The sequence below is a fragment of the Loxodonta africana genome, chromosome 17 (assembly GCF_030014295.1).
Source record: "Loxodonta africana isolate mLoxAfr1 chromosome 17, mLoxAfr1.hap2, whole genome shotgun sequence".
In the NCBI taxonomy this organism is placed as follows: domain Eukaryota; kingdom Metazoa; phylum Chordata; class Mammalia; order Proboscidea; family Elephantidae; genus Loxodonta; species Loxodonta africana.
Window position 1 is genome coordinate 57789814 of NC_087358.1, and position 18582 is coordinate 57808395.

Sequence of the window (18582 nt, forward strand, 5' to 3'; positions counted from 1 at the left end):
TTTCTGGAGGATTCCTTAGGGTTTTCTGTGTATAAGATCATGTCATCTGCAAATAGAGATATGTTTACTTCTTCCTTGCCAATCTGGATGCCCTTTATATCTTTATCTAGCCTAATTGCTCTGGCCAGGACTTCCAGCACAATGTTGAAAAAGAGTGGTGATAAAGGGCATCCTTCTCTGGTTCCCGATATCAGTGGGAATGTTTTCAGGCTTTCTCCATTTAGGGTGATATTGGCCATTGGCTTTGCATAGATGCCCTTTATTATGTTGAGAAATTTTCCTTCTATTCCTATTTTGCTGAGAGTTTTTATCATGAATGAGTGTTGAACTTTGTCAAATGCCTTTTCTGCATCAATTGATAAAATCATGTGATTCTTGTCTTTTGTTTTATTTATCTGGTGAATTACATTAATTGTTTTTTCTAATGTTGAACCATCCCTGCATACCTGGTATGAATCCCACTTGGTCATGGTGGATTATTTTTTTGATATGTTCTTGAATTCTACTGGCTAGAATTTTGTTGAGGATTTTTGCACCTACATTCCTGAGGGATAAAGGTCTATAATTTTCTTTTCTCGTGCTGCCTTTACCTGGTTTTGGCATCAGGGATATGGCAGCTTCATAGAATGAGTTTGGTAGTATTCCATCCTTTTCTATGCTCTGAAATACCTTTAGTAGTAGTGGTGTTAACTCTTCTCTGAAAGTTTGGTAGAACTCTGCAGTGAAGCTGTCCGGAGTAGGCCATTTTTTTGTTGGGAGCTTTTTGATTATCTTTTCAGTTGTTATGGGTCTATTTAGTTGTTCTACCTCTGTTTGCGTTAGTTTAGGTAGGTAGTGTGTTTCTAGGAATTCATCCCTTTCTTCTAGGTTTTCAAATTTGTTTGAGTATCGTTTTTCTCAGTAATCTGATATGATTCTTTTACTTTCAGTTAGGTCTGTTGTAATATCACCCATTTCATTTCTTATTTGGGTGGTGATCTGCTTCCTCTCCTGTTTTTCTCCTGCCAGTTTGGCCAGTGGTTTATCAATTTTGTTGATTTTTTTAAAAAAACAATTTTTGGTCTTGTTAATTCTTTTAATTATTTTTCTGTTTTTTATTTTATTTAGTTCAGCTCTAATTTTTGTTATTTGTTTTCTTCTGGTGCCTGTGGGTTTCTTTTGTTGCTCTCTTTCTATTTGTTCAAGTTGTAGGGATAATTCTTTGATTTTGGCTCTTTCTTCTTTTTGAATGTGTGCATTTATTGATATAAATTGGCCTCTGAGCACCGCTTTTGCTGTGTCCCCAAGGTTCTGATAGGAAGTGTTTTCACTCTCATTGGATTCTCTGAATTTCTTTATTCCATCCTTAATGTTTTCTAAATCCAGTCTTTTCTGAGCAGGGTATTGTTCAGTTTCCAAGTGTTTGATTTCTTTTCCCTGCTTTTCCTGTTATTGATTTCCACTTTTATGGCCTTATGGTCAGAGAAGATGCTTTGGAATATTTCAATGTTTTGGATTTTGCTAAGGCTTGCTTTATGACCTAATATGTGGTCTATTCTAGAGAATGTTCCATGTGCACTAGAAAAGAAAGTATACTTGGTTGCTGTTGAGTGGAGTGTTCTGTATATATCTACGAGGTCAAGTTGGTTGATTGTGGCATTTAGATCTTCTGTGTCTTTATTGAGCTTCTTTCTGGATGTCCTGTCCTTTATGGAAAGTGGTGTGTTGAAGTCTCCTACTATTATTGTGGAGCTGTCTATCTCACTTTTCAATGCTGATAGAATTTGTTTTATGTATCTTGCAGCCCTGTCATTGGGTGCACAAATATTTAATGTAGTTATATCTTCTTGGTGTATTGTCCCTTTAATCATTATATAGTGTCCTTCCTTATTCTTTCTGATGGATTTAACTTTGAAGTCTATTTTGTCAGAAGTTAATATTGCCACTCCTGCTCTTTTTTGATTGTTGTTTGCTTGATATATTTTTTCCATCCTTTGAGTTTTAGTTTGTTTGTGTCTCTAAGTCTAAGATGTGTCTCTTGTAGACAGCATATAGATGGATCTTGTTTTTTAATCTATTCTGCAACTCTCTGTCTCTTTATTGGTTCATTTAGTCCATTTACATTCAGGGTAATTATGGATAGGTATGAAGTGCTATCATTTTGATATCTTTTTTTTGTGTATTGTTGACAGTGTCTTTTTCCCACTTGATTTTATGTGCTGAGTAGATTTTCTTTACATATTTTCCTTTCCTCGTATTTGTTGTTGTTGATTTTGTTTCTGCTGAGTCTGTATTTTTCCCTTGTATTTTATTTTGATGAGTAGGATAGTTTGTCTCCTTTATGGTTACCTTATTATTTACCCCTATTTTCCTAAATTTAAAACTAACTTTGATTTCTTTTTATCGTCGTGTCTTCCTGTCCATATGGAAGGTGTATGATTAGATTTCTTAATCCCTCTTTATTATTTTACTGTTGTCTTCTTTTATGTAATAACATCGCCGTGACCCTGTGTTGGGCTTTTTTTTTTATTCTTTGTTTTTTTGGATTTCCCTGTCTGGGTTGACTTCTGTTTGCTCTGCCCAGTGTTCTAGTCTTTGGTTGATACTTGGTATTATTGATTTTCTAACCAAAGAACTCCCTTTAGTATTTCTTGTAGTCTTGGTTTGGTTTTTATGAATTCCCTCAACTTGTGTTTATCCGGAAATGTCTTAATTTCACCTTCATATTTAAGAGACAGTTTTGATGGATATATGATTCTTGGCAGGCAATTTTTTTCATTCAATTTCTTTTTAATATGTCATCCCATTGCCTTCTTGCCTGCATGGTTTCTGCCGAGTAGTCCGAACTTATTGGCTCTCCTTTTTAGGTGACTTTTCTTTTATTCCTTTCTGCTCTTATAATTGTCTCTTTATCTTTGGTTTTGGCAAGTTTGATTATAATATGCTTGGTGATTTTCTTTTAAGATCTACTTTATGTGGAGTTCAATGAGCATCTTGGATAGATATCTTCTCATCTTTCACAATATCAGGGAAGTTTTCTGCCAACAAATCTTCAACAAATTTCTCTGTATTTTCTTTTATCCCTCCCTGTTCACTCGTAGGTTATTTCTCTTGATAGAGTCCCACATGATTCTTAAGGTTTCTTCATTTTTTTTTCTTTTATCTGATTTTTCTTCAAGTATATTAGTGCCAAGTGGTTTATCTTCAAGTTCTGAAATTCTAGCTTCTACTTGCTCAATTCTGCTCCTCTGAGTTTCTAATGAGTTATCTAATTCTGTAATTTTATTGTTAATCTTCTGAATTTCTGATTGCTGTCTGTCTATGGATTTTCCAGCTTATTAAACTTTTCATTATGCTCCTGAATAATCTTTCTAATTTCTTCAGTTGCTTTATCTGTGTGTTCCTTGGCTTGTTCTACTTATTGCCTCATTTCCTTCCTGATGTCTTGAAGGTTACTGTATATTAAACTTTTGGATCCTGCAACTGGTAATTCCAGGAATGCACTTTCATCTAGAAGATCCCTGGATTCTTTGTTTTGAGAGCCTGTTGAGGTTATCATGGTCTGTTTCTTTATGTGGCTTGATATTGACTGTTGTCTCCGAGCCATCTATAAGGTATTGTATTAGTTTATGCTTGCTTATTGTGTCGTAGCTGCTTGCTTTGTTTTGTTTTGGTAAACCCCTATGGGTTGCTTGAGTAAGCTTGCTTGATTATTTTCTCCTTTGGAGCTCTGGTGTCATGTCCCCAGCTGGCTAGAGCTGTTATCAGGTATATCAGTCTAGGAGTCCATTCAGTTTTCTTGTATGAATTCAGCTCAGGTTTCCAGGTAGCTGATATCAAGTGTGTGGTACAGACTCTGTCCTACAGTCTTAGAGGGGCAGTGGTGATTGGTGTATATACTGGTATCTGATTGCAGCAGAGGGGTCACACTCTGAACAAGGCAGGGGGCAGAGAACCAACCCCCAAGTGTCTCTGAGAAAAATGCATCTCTGTTCCCTAGAGTGTGCTGGTGGGTGGGTTCTGCAGAAGGAACATGGGCACCCAAAGTTTTGGGTTGTAAGGACTGGGAGGTACCAGTTATCTTTGGACCCCTGTCACAGGTGGCTGGGTGACCTGAGTGGAGCTACCAGTCCTTAGCTCCCTGTTGTTGGTAGGTTAGGACCTTGTTTAATAGGCAAAGCAATGTCAAATGCCAAACACCCACCTCTCCACCGCACAGCTGAAATGGTTGGAGTTTGCCAACAAGGGCCTATTCTCCCGAAGTAGGCCCACACAGGTCCATGCAGAAGGGAAAGGTGCTCAAGGTCCACAGGTGTTTTATGCCTGGACAGGAGCTGCTTCTGTCCTGATCTCCCCCAGTTAATGGAGCTAGCAAATTATCTTTTCCCCCCAGTTGCAAACTTTTTCCTTCCCCAAGGCCGGGAGGATGGCTCTAGGTGCTCACCAGGGTCTATCTCAGGCCTGGGGATTCAGCTGCTGAAGCTGGCTTGGGGGGCGGGGGGGCAGGTGGTAAAATATACACAAATACTTAGCTTTTGCTGAGAGCGTGCCGTTCTCCTCAGGTTCTGGAGGTGTGAGTGGGCTGAGTGGCTGGCTGCGTTTCCCCTGAGAAAACTGTGGCTGAATGCTAGGACCAGTCTGCCGCTGCCGCCACTCCGGGAATGGTGCCTGAGGACTCCCCGCGATTCAGATCCGGTAGCTCCTCTCCACTTCTGAATGGCCTCTTCCTCCCCCTGCCCCTCAGTTCATTATCTAAGCTTGCCTTTGATGCTCAGTGCTCCCAGCTTGTCACAAATATACTCATTTTACTTGTTTTTTCCAGTCTTTGCTGTAAGGAGGGCTCGAGGGAAACATCTGTCTATTCCACCATCTTGGCTCCGCCTCCTATACTTTTTCTAGTGTTTAAACTAAAGAAGTCATAAGTCCAAAACACCTATTCTTTAAACAATGGCTCTTAAAAAGTAATTACTCTTATATTTTATTATTAAAACAGGATCTTGCAAATACCATAAGCTCGGGCATGTCATAAACATTTTTTCTTTCATCCAATTACACAACAAACCTCCCACGATGTGAATTTGTTCTAATACTTGTTTCTTCAAATATTAAACAATATTTTCTCTGTTTCAGTGTTTACTGACAATATATTTTAGTTTGTGTCTTAATGTTCTCCATATCTGATTTCAGCCATTTTTATTATGTCATGAAATGAAAGTGGCATTTTTAATTCTGTTAATAAACAAAGAATCTCAAGAGAAGCTTTTAAAAACTTGTCCCTATGTTTAGTTGAAGACTCATGGAGTACAGTGTTGGGTATCAGAAAATGTTAAATATAACTGAAAACAATGTAGAAGTTTTTCTTCCTGTTTTGGTTTCTTAGGCTGCCTAGCATCATTAGTTAATTCATCAATTCTCTATACAGTACTCCATGAGTGAGTTATATTTGATTTATCTCATCAGATGACCTAGTAGGAGCTCAGTGTAGGAGTGAGGGAGTTAGCTCTGCCATTTTCTTGTTTATTCTCTTGTATTATTGGTATATTCTTTAGTCTGTTATATATATACTCTTTTTTTTCAAGCAACACACTTATTTTGTGAAGATTATCTTAATTTAAGAAGGATACTGTAATTACTGTAATATTATGAGAGAGCATCAGGAAAAAGGCATAGAATGAACACAAAATCAGTAAAACCAACTGCCATAGAGTCAACTCCAACTCATGGCAACCACATGTTTGTCATAGTAGAACTGTATTCCACGGGATTTCCAATGGTTGAATTTTTGGAAGTAGATTGCCAGGTCTTTCTTTGAAGACCCTTCTTAATGAACTCACACCTCTAAACTTTTAGCTAATAGCCAAGCACCCAGAAACTCCCATATCATAACATACTGAGAGCAAATAGAGAAGTAAGCATGCCATTAACAGCCCCCAGTTTCCACTTTCACTTCAGAAGACCTCATGCCCTAGACATGGCTCAGAGCTGACATTAGACCAAGTCAGGATGTCTGTGATTATCCATGTATTATTAAATAATGGTCCAATGCAAATTCTTTCTAATTCATATATAAAGTAACTAACTACATGTAAGTTCTAGTATTATCTTCACCACCATCTGACAGTTTGTAGAATTATAGTGGCTTGTGTGTTGCTGTGATGCTAGAAAATATACCACTGGCGTTTCAAATACCAGCAGGGTCACCCATGGTAGACAGGTTTCAGTGGAGTGTCCAGAATCACAAAGAGTAGAAAAAAAAAAAAAAAGATCTGGTGGTCTACTTCCAAAAATCAGCCAATGAAAACCTTATATATCCCAACAGATATAGTGTGATATAGTGCTGGAGGATAAGCCCCCTAGGTTGGAAGGCCCTGAAAATAAACAGTGGCCACAACAATGGACTTGAGCATACCAATGATCATAAAGATGGTGCAGGACTGGGCAATGTTTTCTTCTTTTGAACACTGGGTTACCATTGTTCAAGAAGTCAATGATGGCAATTAACAACAACAAGTATTATCTTGGTGGTCCCCCAATAGAGTGCTTTGGATTCAGTCTAAAGAATATTATCTCTACTTTGGAGGCCCTTCCTGTAGCTCTTTTCTCAATCACCACATCTTCAGGGAAGTGTGTAAGAGCCATTAGTGACTGAGGGGAAGTGATAGCACTATCTATTGACTCTCTGTAAAAATGTGTCTTTTCAAGGGTCATCATACTGTTTTTCCACTCTTGACAGACACAAAGTCAACATAAAGATTATATACATGGGTTTACCTCTGTACATTATTCCATACATTAGAGCTCAAAAAAAAAAGATGAATTGGTTTTAATACATCATTCTAGCCACTCATGAGCCCAAACACTCCCAGATCTTTAGTTAACACCAACATACATTCTTTAGTCTTCTATTTTATTTTTTGAATTGGTTTCCATTTGCTCCAAATTGTGACTTCATTCTGCATTTCTCTTATCCTAAAATTCACAAGTTTTCATCAAATTGAACTGCAATATGCCCAGAAAACTGGGTCTGAAAAGAGGTAGGTGGTCACAAAATGTAAAACCTTGGAATGAATACTAAAAGGAATCCAGCAAAGGAAAAAGACAGATTACGCAAATAGTTTCCATTTATGAATCTCTGGAAGAGAAGTGATGTATATATATATGCAGTTTGGCTAAGCAATGACTAAAGTTGACAGACATGATAACTATGGACAAATGTTGTAAGGCAAGCATATTAAGAAGTGAGAAGAATCTCCAAGTAGAACTCAAGGCATGAAGTTAAGAGAAGGAAAAATATATGCTTTGGTTTTTGGAAATACCTTGGAAAATGGAGAGTTTTAGAATAAGAAATAAAGATTGTCCCAGGGAAGTAATTTAAAATTAAAAAAAAAGGAATCATCTGTTGCTTTAATTACATTAGACAAAACACTCTCAAGAGTGTGTTGTCAAGAATCATCCTGCAATCACAAAACCATCTACTGGACAGGTTGAATTACTTGATTTTTCCACATGTAATTTTTAAAATTCAATCAATTTCCAAGTAGCTTTTCTACTTTGCCATCTGTTTCTAAAGCAAAATGTAACCCCAGTCTGTGGAGGATGTGTTTTTTTCTTTTCAATCTAAGATTTAGTGAGTCGTGTCTAGGCTAAACTCCAGGTTGAATGGATCATCACACCCAGCATCACACCCTCATGTTTTCTTAAGTTCAAAGCAAAGCACGTGGTCTTTCTTGTTACATTATGTTTGAACCATAGAAATAGATTTACTGTGCTAAAAAGCATCCTAACAGCATGTGCAGTAGTGCCTCCTAAGAAAAGAGGCAGTTAATAGGCATTTCAATACTGCTCATCTCTACCTCGTACCAAATTCTCTGCTGCATTAACCCTAATGCATTTTGAAACTGTTTATGCTGAATCTGATAGTTCTTATGCAAATTAATTTGCATACTCTGTGTAGGATAATCTAGTACCTGTTGATATTATGGGGAAATGAACTTCACACAGTATTCTGATTCAGGTTGTGGTGGTCCAGAGTTCAAGTTTATCCCATTAATGTATAAGAATTTATTATTGTATCACAATAAATTTCTATATAACATTAATTTTTTGTTAACTTTGTCAATGAAGAATGCATTTGCCCTTGAAATTTAATTGAAAACACTACGCATAAGTAAAAACGAAAGATTCACACCAATAAACCAATTCTTAACAATTGGGGCAAAAGAATGTGAGGATTAATTAAGAAATAATACAGGCAAAGTGGCTAGTATATAAAAAGTGCTCAATAAATATTAGTTGTATTATTATTAGAATCTAAACCAAAACTAAACCAAACCCATTGCCATCGAGTTGATTCCGACTCATAGCGACTCTATAGGACAGAGTAGAACTGCCCTACAAGGCTTCCAAGGAGCAACTGGTGGATTTGAACCTCTGATCTTTTGGTTTGCAGCCGAGTTCTTAACCACTGCACTACCAGGGCTCCATTAGAATATAAATAAATCTTTTTTTTTTACTCTTTTTTTTTAAAGGAACATATGAAGCAATGAAATGCTGCTTTTTTTTTTTTTTTTTTTTGCAGACTAAAACTAGGACTTATTTAGGAAGAATAAAATCTATACAGGATAAGAGTGACCACCCTGCATTCTGCTATATCTACCATAAGGACATACCCAGAGGCATTCCTGGGGAATGAGGCATGGAATTACCACTAAAGCACTACACTCGGTTGCTTACTTGATGTGCTGTATCTAGTTGAGGCTGGAGAGCCTGGAGCTAAAAAAGAGTTCTACTACAAGAGGAAAACTCACATCTAGACACCTCCTTAGAACAACTTGACTTTACCTGATCACCATTAACACCTACACATTTTCAGCATGTAGGCTCTGAATTTATTCCATGTCGAAATATTTCTCTATGATGAAAGTGTTGTTCATTTCTAGAAATATATTTTAAAAAGTTATGGATGGAAATTGGGTATAAGTTTCTTAAAGGTAGATTATCCCTTCCCCTTTTCTTATACAAGCAATGTATTAACCTTACAAATTTCTCTCTCTCTTTTTTAAAAAATATAAATTATGGCTGTAATTATAATGTTCAAACAAGACATGCTGGAAAATTACTGTGATGTTATCTTGAGTCCCTTAATTTGTATTTTATTTTTTATAACAGCTTTATTAAGGTACACTTGACATAAAATTAACTGCACATATTGAAAGTGAATAATTTGATAAGTTTTGAAATATATATACACTCATGAAACCATTGCCACAGACAAGATAGTGAACATATCCATCACCCACAGCTCTGGCCCTTCTTCACCATCTCCTCCCTTCATCCAGAGCAACTGGTTTGTATTCTGTAATTTATATCAGTTTACATTTATAAGAATTTTGTATAAATGGAATTCTCCAGTATGTGTTCTTCCTGGTATGACTTCTTTCATGCAGCATAATTGCTTTGAGGTTCACCTTTGTTGTATTATATATAAATAGTTAATTCCTTTTTTATGGCTAAGTAGTATTCCATTAAATGGATATACCACAGTTTGATAATCCATTCAGCTATTAATGGATATTTGGGTTTTTCCAGCTTTTGGCTATTCCAAATAAAGTTGCTAAAAATTTGTGGATGGATATACACTATCATTTCTTAGGGCAAAAATTTAAGAGTGGAATAGATGGGTCAAATGGTACATATATGTTTAACTTTTTAAAAAACTACCACTGCCAAATTCTTTTCCAAAGAGGTTATAACTTCCACATTCCCAATAGCAGTGTATGAGAGTTCAACTGCTCAGTATCATCACCAATACTTGATATGGTCACGGACTTTTTTTTTTTTTTTTTAGCTGTACTGATATAGATGTAGTGGTATTTCACAGTGGTTTTAATTTGCCTTTGCCTAATAGCTAATGAGCCTGAGAATTTTTTCATGTGCTTATTTGCTATCTGAATCTCTTCCTTGGTGAAATGTCCACTCAATTTTTTTCCTATTATTTTATTTGATTGTTTGTGTCCTTATTATTGATTTTTTTTAGAGTTCTTTGTAAAATTTGTATAAATTAATGTCATCAGTAGATAATTTTCAGAAATTTTTTCCACACTTTGTGGCTTGTCTTTTAATTCTCTTAACATTGTCTTTTGAAACACAGAACTTTAATTTTGATGAAGTACAATTTATTGATTTGTTCTTTAGTAGATCATGTTTTGGGAGTTGTATCTAAGAAATTTTTCTTCCTATCTAAGAAATTTCACTAAACCCAAGGTTACAGAGTTTTGCTTCTATATTTCCCCTAGATGTTTTACAGATTTGGGATTTACATTTAGGTCTATGATAAATTTTGAGTTATTTTTTGTATATAGGGTGAATTATGGATCAAAGTTAGCTTTTTGCATTTAGATGCCTAATTTTTCTAGCTCCACTTGTTGAAAAAATACTTTTCTTCACTGAATTGTTTTTAAACCTTTGTCAAAAATCATTTAACTTACATGTGGGAATATTTCAATACTTTCTAATTTGTCCCATTGATTTGTCTTTTCTTGACAGCAACACCAGATATTATTGATTACTTTAACTTTACATTAAATTATGAGATCAAGTAGTGTTAGTCCTCCAAATTTACTGTTTTTCTTTTTTTGGTTAGTCTAGGTCCTGCGCATTATAATATGATTTTAGAATCAGTTTGTAAATGTCTACCTAGAAATCATGCTGAGATTTTGCCTGGAATTTTATTGAATTTTTTGGTTTATAGATCAATTTAGAGACAATTAGCCTCTTAACAGTATTGAGTGTTCTAAGAAATGCAATATATATATTGATTTCTTTAGGTCTTTAATTTTTCTCAGCAATGCTTTGTAGTTTTCAATGTACATATTTTTACATCTTCAAATGTATCCCTATTTCATGCTATTAAAAATGTTTTTTTCATTTCCAATTTTCTGTTGCTTGTATATAGAAATGGTATTGATTTTGGTAGGTAGATCTTATATCCTGTGACCTTGCAGAAATGCATTTATTAGTTTCAATTCCGTTTTTACAGATTACATTGAATTTTCTACATAGATAATCATATCAAATGAGAATAGAATTTTACTTCTCTATTTCCATTCTGGCTGCCCTTTATTCACTTTTCTTACCTTATTGCACAGGATAGGACTTATAGTGCAACAATGAATAGAAGTGATAAACAGATACACTTGCTGTTTTCATTTGTTTCTTTTTGTTTTATTTGTAGGGAGGAAGTGTTCAGTCATTCACCATTAAATATTAAGTAAAATGTTAGCTGTACATTTTTATGTTGATGTCTTTTACCAGATTGAGGAAACATCCTTTTGTTTTGAATTTGCTGAGAGTTTATCACAAATGGGTATTGAATTTTGATAAATAATATTTCTTTAAATATTGAGATGGTCATGTGTTTTCTTTTACTCTTAACATGATAAATTGCTTCAAGTAACTTTTAAAATGTTAATCCAAACTTACAACTAAATACAGAGTCTGATATACATAAACATATGTATTTGGTCAACTGAGTTTTCACAAATTTGCCAAGGTAATTCATTGAGGAAACAATGGTCTTTAAAAAAAATAAAGATGGAACAATTTGACATCAATATTCTACATGAAAAAAAAAAAGTAATCTTTGAAACTTACCTCATCCCATATGTAAAAATCAACTCAAAATAGATAGTAGGAGGCGGAGCCAAGATGGCGGACTAGGCAGACGCTACCTCGGATCCCTCTTACAACAAAGACACGGAAAAACAAGTGAATCGATCACATACATAACAATCTACAAACCCTGAACAACAAACACAGATTTAGAGATGGAGAACGAACTAATACGGGGAAGCAGCAATTGTTTCCAGAGCCTAGAGCCAGTGTACCAGTCAGGTACGGCACAAGCACAGAGACCTGCTCCACCCTCCTGAACTAACCCCGGGAGGGGGACCAGCCGGTTCCACGGGCAGCGTGGGACGCAGCTGGTAGGAGAAGTCCCCGGGAGGCAGTAACTGGTCTTGGAGCAGAAAGAGCAGCATCCGAGCCGGGGAACCGTCCCGCAGGGATTTGGAGTGGACGCAGGTACGCCATAAACACGGAGAGTTGCTCCACCCCCCTGAACTAACCCCGGGAAGGGGACCAGCCGGGTCGCGCGGGCGGCGTGGGACGCAGCTGGTAGGAGAAGTCCCCGGGAGGCAGCGGCTGGTATTGGAGCAGGGAGAACAGCGTCCCAGCCGGGACACTCGGTCACGGCACAAGCACGGGGAGCTGCTCCACCCATCTGAACTAACCCCAGGAGGAGGCCCAACTAGTTTTCAGAGGCGGCACAGCCACGCGGCTGGAGGGACGAGAAGTCCCCGGGAGGAAGCGACTGATTTTGGAGTCGAGAGTGCACCGTCCCAATAGGGGAGCCTTGACGCTGGGCGTGGGGCTGAAAGCGGAGGATCTGACCGTGACTCCAGTGGGCCAGACCCCCCGGGGGCAATCTCCACACAGCCAGCAGACATAGGCGACGCGCCCGCGGGAATCTCAGATATAACAGTCATTCTTTTTTTTTTTCCAAGCAAGACAAGCAACTCTGGCTATATTCTGAGGTGCTACTCTCCTATCTCTCTGTTCCCTCTCCCACCCTCCCCAGGCGGCTTCATTAACATCTGAATAGCCTGAGCCAGAGGGAGAACTCTGATAGGGATCTGACTGCATTTTTTTTTTTAGCGGATTTTCTGGAAAAACTAGTTTCCCAGTGATGGCTCGGAGACAACAATCCATATCAAACCACTTAAAGAAGCAGACCATGACAGCTTCTCCAACCCCCCAAACAAAAGAATCAAAACCTTTCCCAAATGAAGATACAATCTTGGAATTATCAGATACAGAATATAAAAAACTAATTTACAGAATGCTTAAAGATATCACAAATGAAATTAGGATAACTGCAGAAAAAGCCAAGGAACACACTGATAAAACAGTTGAAGAACTCAAAAAGATTATTCAAGAACATACTGGAAAAATTAATGAGTTGCAAGAATCCATAGAGAGACAACATGTAGAAATCCAAAAGATTAACAATAAAATAACAGAATTAGGCAACGCACTAGGAAGTCAGAGGAGCAGACTCGAGCAATTAGAATGCAGACTGGGACATCTGGAGGACCAGGGAATCAACACCAACATAGCTGAAAAAAAATCAGATAAAAGAATTTAAAAAAATGAAGAAACCCTAAGAATTATGTGGGACTCTATCAAGAAGGATAACCTGCGGGTGATTGGAGTCCCAGAACAGGGAGGGGGGACAGAAAACACAGAGAAAATAGTTGAAGAACACCTGACAGAAAACTTCCCTGACATCATGAAAGACGAAAGGATAGCTATCCAAGATGTTCATCAAACCCCATTTAAGATTGATACAAAAAGAAAAACACCAAGACATATTATCATCAAACTCACCAAAACCAAAGATAAACAGAAAATTTTAAAAGCAGCCAGGGAGAAAAGAAAGGTTTCCTTCAAGGGAGAATCAATAAGAATATGTTCTGACTACTCAGCAGAAACCATGCAGGCAAGAAGGGAATGGGACGACATATACAGAACACTGAAGGAGAAAAACTGCCAGCCAAGGATCATATATCCAGCAAAACTCTCTCTGAAATATGAAGGCAAAATTAAGATATTTACAGACAAACACAAGTTTAGAGACTTTGCAAAAACCAAACCAAAACTACAAGAAATACTAAAGGATATTGTTTGGTCAGAGAACCAATAATATCAGATATCAGCACAACACAAGGTCACGAAACAGAACGTCCTGATATCAACTCAAATAGGGAAATCACAAAAACAAACAAATTAAGATTAATTAAAAAAAAAAAATACACATAACAGGGAATCATGGAAGTCAATAGGTAAAAGATCACAATAATCAAAAAGAGGGACTAAATACAGGAGACATTGAACTGCCATATGGAGAGTGATACAAGGCGATATAGAACAATACAAGTTAGGTTTTTACTTAGAAAAATAGGGGTAAATAATAAGGTAAACACAAAAAGGTATAACAACTCTATAACTCAAGATAAAAACCAAGAAAAACGTAATGACTCAACTAACATAAAGTCAAGCACTATGAAAACGAGGATCTCACAATTTACTAAGAAAAACGCCTCAGCACAAAAAAGTATGTGGAAAAATGAAATTGTCAACAACACACATAAAAAGGCATCAAAATGACAGCACTAAACACTTATTTATCTATAATTACCCTGAATGTAAATGGACTAAATGCACCAATAAAGAGACAGAGAGTCACGGACTGGATAAAGAAACACGATCCATCTATATGCTGCCTACAAGAGACACACCTTAGACTTAGAGACACAAACAAACTAAAACTCAAAGGATGGAAAAAAGTATATCAAGCAAACAATAAGCAAAAAAGAAGAGGAGTAGCAATATTAATTTCTGACAAAATAGACTTTAGACTTAAATCCACCACAAAGGATAAAGAAGGACACTATATAATGATAAAAGGGACAATTGATCAGGAAGACATAACCATATTAAATATTTACGCACCCAATGACAGGGCTGCAAGATACATAAATCAAATTTTAACAGAATTGAAAAGCGAGATAGATACCTCCACAATTATAGTAGGAGACTTCAACACACCACTTTCGGAGAAGGACAGGACATCCAGTAAGAAGCTCAACAGAGACACGGAAGATCTAATTACAACAATCAACCAACTTGACCTCATTGACTTATACAGAACTCTCCACCCAACTGCTGCAAAGTATACTTTTTTTTCTAGCGCACATGGAACATAATCTAGAATAGACCACATATTAGGTCATAAAACAAACCTTTGCAGAATCCAAAACATCGAAATATAACAAAGCATCTTCTCAGACCACAAGGCAATAAAACTAGAGATCAATAACAGAAAAACTAGGGAAAAGAAATCAAATACTTGGAAAATGAACAATACCCTCCTGAAAAAAGACTGGGTTATAGAAGACATCAAGGAGGGAATAAGGAAATTCATAGAAAGCAACGAGAATGAAAATACTTCATATCAAAACCTCTGGGACACAGCAAAAGCAGTGCTCAGAGGCCAATTTATATCAATAAATGCACACATACAAAAAGAAGAAAGAGCCAAAATCAGAGAACTGTCCCTACAACTTGAACAAATAGAAAGTGAGCAACAAAAGAATCCATCAGGCACCAGAAGAAAACAAATAGTAAAAATTAGAGCTGAACTAAATGAATTAGAGAACAGAAAAACAATTGAAAGAATTAACAAAGCCAAAAGCTGGTTCTTTGAAAAAATCAACAAAATTGATAAACCATTGGCTAGACTGACTAAAGAAATACAGGAAAGGAAACAAATAACCCGAATAAGAAATGAGAAGGACCGCATCACAACAGAACCCAATGAAATTAAAAGAATCATTTCAGATTATTATGAAAAATTATACTCTAACAAATTTGAAAACCTAGAAGAAATGGAAGAATTCCTGGAAAAACACTACCTACCTAAACTAACACATTCAGAAGTAGAACAACTAAATAGACCCATAACAAAAAAAGAGATTGAAACGGTAATCAAAAAACTCCCAACAAAAAAAAGCCCTGGCCCGGACGGCTTCACTGCAGAGTTCTACCAAACTTTCAGAGAAGAGTTAACACCACTACTACTAAAGGTATTCCAAAGCATAGAAAATGACGGAATACTACCCAACTCATTCTATGAAGCCACCATCTCCCTGATACCAAAACCAGGTAAAGACATTACAAAAAAAGAAAATTATAGACCTATATCCCTCATGAACATTGATGCAAAAATCCTCAACAAAATTCTAGCCAATAGAATCCAACAACACATCAAAAAAATAATTCACCCTGATCAAGTGGGATTTATACCAGGTATGCAAGTCTGGTTTAATATCAGAAAAACCATTAATGTAATCCATCACATAAATAAAACAAAAGACAAAAACCACATGATCTTATCAATTGATGCAGAAAAGGCATTTGACAAAGTCCAACACCCACTCATGAGAAAAACTCTTACCAAAATAGGAATTGAAGGAAAATTTCTCAACATAATAAAGGGCATCTATGCAAAGCCAACAGCCAATATCACTCTAAATGGAGAGAACCTGAAAGCATTTCCCTTGAGAACGGGAACCAGACAAGGATGCCCTTTATCACTGCTCTTATTCAACATCATGTTGGAAGTCTTAGCCAGGGCAATTAGGCTAGACAAAGAAATAAAAGGTATCCGGATTGGCAAGGAAGAAGTAAAGTTATCACTATTTGCAGATGACATGATTATATACACAGAAAACCCTAAGGAATCCTCCAGAAAACTACTGAAACTAATAGAAGAGTTTGGCAGAGTCTCAGGTTATAAAATAAACATACAAATCACTTGGATTCCTCTACATCAACAAAAAGAACACCGAAGAGGAAATAACCAAATCAATACCATTCACAATAGCCCCCAAGAAGATAAGATACTTAGGAATAAATCTTACTAAGGATGTAAAAGACCTATACAAAGAAAACTACAAAGCTCTACTGTAAGAAATTCAAAAGGACATACTTAAGTGGAAAAACATACCTTGCTCATGGATAGGAAGACTTAACATAGTAAAAATGTCTATTCTACCAAAAGCCATCTATACATTTAACGCACTTCCGACCCAAATTCCAATGTCATATTTTCAGGGGATAGAGAAACAAATCACCAATTTCATATGGAAGGGAAAGAAGCCCCGGATAAGCAAAGCACTACTGAAAAAGAAGAAGAAAGTGGGAGGCCTCAGTTTACCTGACTTCAGAACCTATTATACAGCCACAGTAGTCAAAACAGCCTGGTACTGGTACAACAACAGGCACATAGACCAATGGAACAGAATTGAGAACCCAGACATAGATCCATCCACGTATGAGCAGCTGATATTTGACAAAGGACCAGTGTCAATTAACTGGGGAAAAGATAGCCTTTTTAACAAATGGTGCTGGAATAACTGGATATCCATTTGCAAAAAAATGAAACAGGACCCATACCTCACACCATGCACAAACACTAACTCCAAGTGGATCAAAGACCTAAACATAAAGACTAAAACGATAAAGATCATGGAAGAAAAAAATTGGGACAACCCTAGGAGCCCTAATACAAGGTATAAACAGAATACAAAACATTACCAAAAATGATGAAGAGAAACCCGATAATTGGGAGCTCCTAAAAATCAAACACCTATGCTCATCTAAAGACTTCACCAAAAGAGTAAAAAGACCACCTACAGATTGGGAAAGAATTTTCAGCTATGACATCTCCGACCAGCGCCTGATCTCTGAAATCTACATGATTCTGTCAAGACTCAACCACAAAAAGACAAACAACCCAATCAAGAAGTGGGCAAAGGATATGAACACACATTTCACTAAAGAAAATATTCAGGCAGCCAAAAGATACATGAGAAAATGCTCTCGATCATTAGCCATTAGAGAAATGCAAATTAAAACTACGATGAGATTCCATCTCACACCAGCAAGGCTGGCATTAATCCAAAAAACACAAAATAATAAATGTTGGAGAGGCTGCGGAGAGATTGGAACCCTCATACACTGCTGGTGGGAATGTAAAATGGTACAACCACTTTGGAAATCTATCTGGCGTTATCTTAAACAGTTAGAAATAGAACTACCATACAACCCAGAAATACCACTCCTCGGAATATACCCTAGAGATACAAGAGCCTTCATACAAACAGATATATGCACACCCATGTTTATTGCAGCTCTGTTTACAATAGCAAAAAGTTGGAAGCAACCAAGGTGTCCATCAACGGATGAATGGGTAAATAAATTGTGGTATATTCACACAATGGAATACTACGCATCGATAAAGAACAGTGACGAATCTGTGAAACATTTCATAACATGGAGGAACCTGGAAGGCATTATGCTGAGTGAAATTAGTCAGAGGCAAAAGGACAAATATTGTATAAGACCACTATTATAAGATCTTGAGAAATAGTAAACCTGAGAAGAGCACATACTTTTGTGGTTACTAGAGGGGGAGGGAGGGAGGGTGGGAGAGGGTTTAGAACTGCTTTAGGTGAAGGGAAAGACAACACTCAATACATGGAAGGTCAGCTCAATTGGACTGGACCAAAAGCAAAGAAGTTTCCAGGATAAAATGAATGCTTCAAAGGTCAGCAGAGCAAGCGCGGGGGTCTGGGGAACATGGTTTGCGGGGACTTCTAAGTCAATTGGCAAAATAATTCTATTATGAAATCATTCTGCATCCCACTTTGAAATGTGGCGTCTGGGGTCTTAAATGCTAACAAGCGGCCATCTAAGATGCATCAATTGGTCTCAACCCACCTGGAGCAAAGGAAAATGAAGAACACCAAGGTCACATGACAACTAAGAGCCCAAGAGACAGAAAGGGCCACATGATCCAGAGACCTACATCATCCTGAGACCAGAAGAACTAGTTGGTGCCCAGCCACAATCGATGACTGCCCTGACAGGGAGCACAGCAGAGGACCCCTGAGGGAGCAGGAGATCAGTGGGATGCAGACC